Source organism: Leiobunum rupestre, chromosome 2 (assembly GCF_980474605.1).
Source record: "Leiobunum rupestre chromosome 2, qqLeiRupe1.1.hap1, whole genome shotgun sequence".
In the NCBI taxonomy this organism is placed as follows: Eukaryota; Metazoa; Arthropoda; class Arachnida; order Opiliones; family Sclerosomatidae; genus Leiobunum; species Leiobunum rupestre.
Window position 1 is genome coordinate 73,068,057 of NC_143385.1, and position 6,808 is coordinate 73,074,864.

At 30.0% G+C, this 6,808-nt stretch overlaps 1 protein-coding gene across 14 annotated transcripts in view; it reads left to right on the top strand.

Annotated features, from left to right (window-relative positions):
- The window catches only part of LOC149958979 (CUGBP Elav-like family member 1), a 570,682-nt gene extending 564,141 nt beyond the window's left edge, over window positions 1-6,541 (top strand). For all 14 annotated transcript variants that reach the window (XM_090166351.1, XM_090166352.1, XM_090166353.1 and 11 more), the window contains one exon: window positions 2,586-6,541. The gene's annotated coding sequence lies outside the window, so the exon portion shown is untranslated. The remainder of the gene's footprint in view (window positions 1-2,585) is intronic.
- Window positions 6,542-6,808: the final 267 nt, after the last annotated feature.

The window sequence follows — 6,808 nt, forward strand, 5'->3', positions numbered from 1 at the left end:
TATTGAATGGTGATCGAAATTCTATTGAATGGTGATCGAAATTCTATTGAATGGTGATCGAAATTCTATTGAATCGTGATCGAAATTCTATTGAATCGTGATCGAAATTCTATTGAATCGTGATCGAAATTCTATTGAATCGTGATCGAAATTCTATTGAATCGTGATCGAAATTCTATTGAATCGTGATCGAAATTCTATTGAATCGTGATCGAAATTCTATTGAATCGTGATCGAAATTCTTTGCCCTTTCTATCATGAATTTATTCATATATATATAAATACATTCATGGTTCTATGAAATTTGAAAGATACCAAATGAGTTACTCAGGGTTAGACTACACACGGCTCGCGTGGCTTTGCTTTGTTTTTCTCGCAAACCTTTTTACTTGTACATGTTTTGTTTTTCTAATTTAATCTGGAATAATTGTGTGCCCAAGCAACTGTTGTTTATTGTGGTTTTCTTTACCGGTTATATTGTTGTACCACTTTATTTTGTCGGTGGCAATCTGATGAATGTTCGTCTATTTTTGATACATGTGGCATCTCTTATAACGTTGCGTTTCATTCATTTTTCACTCTGAAGTCTTTGTTCAAAAGAAAACCGCAATGGCATTTGCTTTTGTGTTTACGTGTAACTTATTTCTTAATTCGTTGAGTGTTTTTCCCGATATTTTCTACCTCCCCCCCGCCCCTCCATGTTACTATTATCATAAGTTTGAAATTAAATTTCGAGTGTGTCATTTACCTTTCTCACGCGAGATTACTGAATCAATGATTACGGCTTTAAAGTTAACTTTTAATCGGGTAATTTTAAGAAAAGGTTAAAAGAATTAAGGAATTTTAAGAAAAGGTTGAAAGAATTAAGGAATTTTAAGAAAAGGTTAAAAGAATTAAGGAATTTTAAGAAAAGGTTGAAAGAATTAAGGAATTTTAAGAAAAGGTTAAAAGAATTAAGGAATTTTAAGTAAAGGTCAAGAAGTTCAGGAATTTTAAGAAAAGGTTAAAAGAATTAAGGAATTTTAATAAAAGAAAAAAGGAATTTTAAGTAAAGGTTCAAAAGTCAAAGAATTTTTAGAATAGGTTAAAGAAGTTTAGGAATTTTAAGAAAATGTTAAAAAAGTTAAGAAAAGATTTAAAGTAATTTTTTTGGAATATTGGCTTTAAAAAGTGAGGGAAAATCTCTATTGAGGGTCAAGGAAAACCTGGAAAAGTCAGGGCAATATAAATTTTCAAACGCTATGGCAACCATGTTATCGTTTAAATATTTCGAATAACTGACACACTTTCGGAATTTAATAATAGACTTATGCTATTTTTGTGTTCCTCGCACGCTTCGTATGGCTTTTAAAATGCCTTTTTCTTTATGCAATTTGATTTCCTTTTTTGGTGGTTTGTTGCTTAATTTAAGCACTGGTATTATCAGCATCTGCCACATAAACTCCGTAGCAGCGGCACTTTCACGAGTGCGGTTGCTATGGAAACATGGCCGTGTCCTAACATTTTTACGATAGCAATATTTGAGAATTCATATGTTTTTAGTGGAGCGAGTTCCGAGTTAAGGGGCGTGGCTTTTTGATCATGCATGATAAAGCGCAGACTTTTTAAGCTTTGAAATCAATTGGCAGGGCTGTAAAATCTGCTCGAGAAAGCTATTCCTAATTTTTTTAATTCGTCGCCTGAAAGCAAATACCTCGTAACTCTTTATCTTCTTTTTTTTTTAATATCTGCATTAATTTAAATCACTCTTTAAAGCGAAAACAACCTAACTCGTGTAACCCAGGGTTATTTGAAATTTAATAGATTTTATTGATTTGTTTAAGGTTTTATACCGGTTTTTCTTGACAAATTTATAAATAATTTTACTGCAGCGATAACGTAAACTATAGTTTATATTAATCTTTATTAAATTGAATTATTATTAATGAAATTTAATTGCATTTTCTCTGAATTGAAATTTCTAAAGAACGTACATTTTCATAAATACATTGAATACGTTTATTTAAATCAATGATTTTTTAAAAAAAAAGGTCACTTCATTTAAATCGTGATTTAAATCAAATTGCAATCGAATTTTATAGCTTTTGCGAATAGCTTTCTCATAATTTTTTTCACACGTACAGGGTGGTTCAGTTTTTTATATTTTCAATTGGTCCGTGTAATCGATATACGTGTGAACATAAGTAACATAATATCGTCTTAAGTACGACAATTATCAATAATTTTAATCGAATTGATTTTCAAAGTTATTGAACAGAGCTCCCTGGTGCCTAAATATACTACTACCAAGGATGACTTTATACTACTCAGTTCGATTACAAGTCCAAGTGTAGAAAAAAACAATTGGTTAGAAAACTAGCGTTTAGAAGAAAATAGGGAGCGTCATACTTATGGCTATTACATTACTTATGGTCTGAACCACCTTGTATTAATTTTTATTCGTTCAATGTTTTTCATTCTAATCGATAGTCACGTGTTTTTTTTTATATATTTTCTCTTTTTAAAAAACAAAAGCCATCCCTCTGTTGCATTTTTATTTTTTTCTCTTATTTTTTACTCCATTTTTTCCCATTCGTTTTTTATAGAGCGAACGTGGCCGTTCTGTAGGCGTCTTCCCATCTGTCACGTGGTCCTCTTTCTCTCGTGATTGGTCGAGCCTTTATGACGTCACGTCCTCTCGTTTTCGTCCGTGCCGCTCTCTCCGACACTACACACTCATATTAACATTCTACACAATAACAACAGCTATTTTATTACAATTCGTGTCTCGATTTTCATTTATTTACCCGCCCGTGTTTTTCATTTTGTGTCCCCCGCGTCGAACGTTATAGTCTGTTGGTTGGCTGGCTGGCTGGAAGTCGGGTGTTTTTTTCCGCATTAGTTTTTTTCTTGTTTGTTTGAAATTGTTTGAGCGTAGTTTTCGTTTTTAGTTTTAAAGCCAAGAGTTCAACACATATCGTTAAAATGACCACAAACTTTTAAAAAAACCAACAAACTCCATCTTGGCATTTTTTTGTTTGTTTTTTATTTTCTACGTGTCAGTTTCAGCCGGCTGGTTTTCGTTTTTAACTTCGCGGGGGTTTTCACTTTTACAGAAATCTAGGCTTAAAAAGATCTACTGTTTAAAGGTAATATTTTTGGTTGAATATTAAATTTTGAGGAGCCAAAAAAAGATTTTAAAAAATATTTAAATTAGGCAGCTGAAATTAGAAAAAAAAGTGATACTTAAAATGCCAGTTAAATATTTTCCGTTTAAAAAAATGTAGACATTAATTATTTTAACACTACGTGGACCAGAACGGGGGATTTGGTTTTAGGGGGGGATAATCGTGAAATCTAAAACGTGGATTAAGAGAAATTTTATAGATTGAATCTATATGGACAATATTTTTGGTGGTTCAAATTAAAAAAATGGGAAAAACGTTGACTGAAATACGTCATATCTTGTAAAATATTTAAAAAAATATTATAAACAAAAAGACATTTAAAAAACAAACGCTGCTCAATGTTTACAAAAAGATGAATATGTATACCAGTGAAAGATTGTTTTTTAAAAAACGTCTTTACAGAAAGATTAAAAAATATATTATTATATTAAACAAAAAAAAGTTTAAAAGTATCCCAAACATTTGTCGCTTTAAAAGACAAAGAAAATATTCGACGATACGCGAGAAAAATAAGAAACTTATATAAAGAGTAATGTCCCTTTAATTTCGAATTTTAAAGATGAATTGTTTTCAAACGAAAAAAAGTATAGTACGTGTTGTAAGAAAAAAAGTGGATGATAAAAAAACCGCGTTATATAGAAAACATCGCGAAAAATCTCCGTTATTGACTTTTTACCAGAAAAAAAAATAAAACTTAACGTGAAAACAATTGTCCCTACAACGCCAACTAAAACTAAAAGTTGCAGTATTAGCATGAGCATTCGGGGTAAAAAATTTTAATATAAATATAATTATATAGGGTATATTTCGTGGTGTTTGTAACAGTTACAAAATGTTTTTGTTATTTTTTTCTCTCGGGGGCTTCGATATTTTTTTCTCACATTGTTAGTGTGTGTGAAATTTCATATTATGCCTCTTTGCCCCCACATTTATATATATATATATAAATATTATATTCTTCAAAAAAAATACAAAGTGCAATATATATTAAAGCACTCAAATTTAATTTGTTACGAGAAAAATGTCAAATCAGCATTTAAAGTTTTGCGAAATCTAGTCCATTTTTTTTGTTTCGTTGGATTTTTTTTTGGTGTATTCGAAGGAATCGAATACCCAAAATTGTTTTTGCCCCCTCACACAAAAAATATTTTCAAAATCGGTTTGTGCGACTCGCTCGTTTTTTAATTTGTTTAGTTTGAAAACTTTTTACGAAATATTTCCGTAAAAAATACCAAAGATTAAAAAACAATCTGTTACTACGAAAAAATACTTTAAAAAAAATTAGTAAAGATAAAATGCCTTATGAATAGTACGAGGGGAGTTATTATAAAAATAAAAAATAGGCAAAAAGTAAAGCAAAGGTAAAAAAAATATATCGAGAAAAAAATATATAAAAAATTGCCTTTTATATGAGTGGAGGGAAAAACAAATTCGCGATAAAAAGTGTGTCCGTAATAAACAAATTGTCGGATTCAGCTGGGGACACGTGGAATATGAATGTAGCTACGTTATTTACATATATTAACAAAAAGTGGTTAATTGAAAAAAAATACCAATAGTTAACGTTGTATATTTCTGTCCTTATCATCGTGGTGTTATATAAAAGCAACAAAAATTGAACCCTCAAAACCCCTTTTCATTATTTGTACAAATGGGGTTCCCCAAATTTTTGTGCGTTTGTAAAAATTTCGTGGCACTATTTTCAAAAATATTATATAATCCTTGTTTTTTTTCGTTAACTATTAAGTTCTATAACCGATTAATTTTCAAATTTAGTAAACTTTTACTTTGCTTTTTCGTTAACCTTTAATAATTATAAGCGGAAAAAATATTTATTCGGTGACAGGTAGATTTACCTTAATTTAGGATGTTTTGGGGTGGGCTAACCCGCCCCAGCGCTGCTCAAATTAAAAAATATATATATTTCATAGTTTTCACTCGTCCCCCATTTCTTGTGGATTTTCGTTACATTAACCCCCAAAAACAGCACGAACGTGTGCCAAAAACACTTAACATCATTTTTTTAACATTAAAAAAATTTACGCGTAGTCACTTTGAATCGTCTTTAATTATAGTTAAGATAAAAAAAGTGCTGTTTCTTTGTTTTTTTTTAAATATTATTATGAAATTAAAAAAAAATCGAAAAGTTTTAGAATGGAAAAATATATAGTCTTATAGGACGTATATTTAACAGCGAAAATATATGAAGAAAACTATATTATTTAGGGAGAAAGGATAATTTCGGTATGGTTTCGAGTTTAGGTAAATTTACCACATACACCTACCTTTAGAAAGAGGAGAAAAAATACAAATTTAGTTTTTTTTGTTTCATTCGTTATTATATTCATTTATTAAAACTTTGTTTTTTTCACGATGGTGTAATTGTTCCTCGCGACAACTGAAAAATGGCTTTTCTGGTTTATCGAGAGGTTAATATTAATTTTTAGTTTCGATTATGAATTTTTTTTTATTATTATTATTATTACTTAAACGGCAGCTCCGTTTTAAAATTTAAAAAAAAAAACAAACCTTAAAAAAAATTGTACTAAGAGAAATAAATAAAAGAAATTGTCGGTCGTTTTGGGAAAAATGAAACGCAACTGGAAATTGACCCCGCCTAGCCGTACCCCGTCGCGCCAATTCGCCTGACTTTGTGCAGTGGCGCTGTATTTCAAGTGTCTGTTTTCGTATGAGCGCCAAAATTTGTCTCGTCGCTTTTCTATGAAAAAAATAAATATAAAACGTTTTTAGCTTTAAAACCTTTTTGTCTGTTCACGGAAAGATTAAAAAAAATCATGAGCGTTATCGTGAAAAAATACCGTATTATACTTAGAAAACACTGATATTTTTTTAACAAAATAAATATTTAAAAAAACATTTAAAAAAAACATACTGAAACAGACACTATCGTAGATTTTACATCTTTTTGCGGGTATACATGTATATATTATACGTATTTTAAATGTTTTCCTGTAAAAAAATGATACCAGGGTAATTTTTGAAAAAAAACTAACATCTTTGTGTGACGTAACCGAATGTGTCGACTTTCGCTGTTTTGTCGTGTCGTTTATGCGCGTGCGCGAATTTGGTGACGTGGTACGGGCGGGCGGACGCGCCCTCGAAGGCCGGTATTTAATCCAAATATTAGTTTTTGTAAAATACGATAAAAATGTTATTTAGGGTTTTATGTAATCAGTTATGTTAAATATATAATTCTTGAAGAATTATTCTTAAGAGGTGTCAAAATGACCGTTTTTATGTAACGACAAACTAAATTTCCCAGAAAAATTGTTTTTGTTTTAATTTGTTTTTGGTGAAAGTTGTTTTTTTCTTTGGGATTTGTGCACTAATAAAAAATAAACAATTGAAAAGAATCTGGTACGAATTACTAAACCTATTACGAATAGGCAAAACTAGTTTTAATTAATAAACCTATTACGAATAGGCAAACCTAGTTTTAATTAATAAACCTATTACGAATAGGCAAACCTAGTTTTAATTAATAAACCTATTACGGAAAGCAAACCTAGTTTTAATTAATAAACCTATAACGAATAGGCAAACCTAGTTTTAATTAATAAACCTATAACGAATAGGCAAACTTAGTATTAAATAACAAGCCTATTACGAATAATAGAATC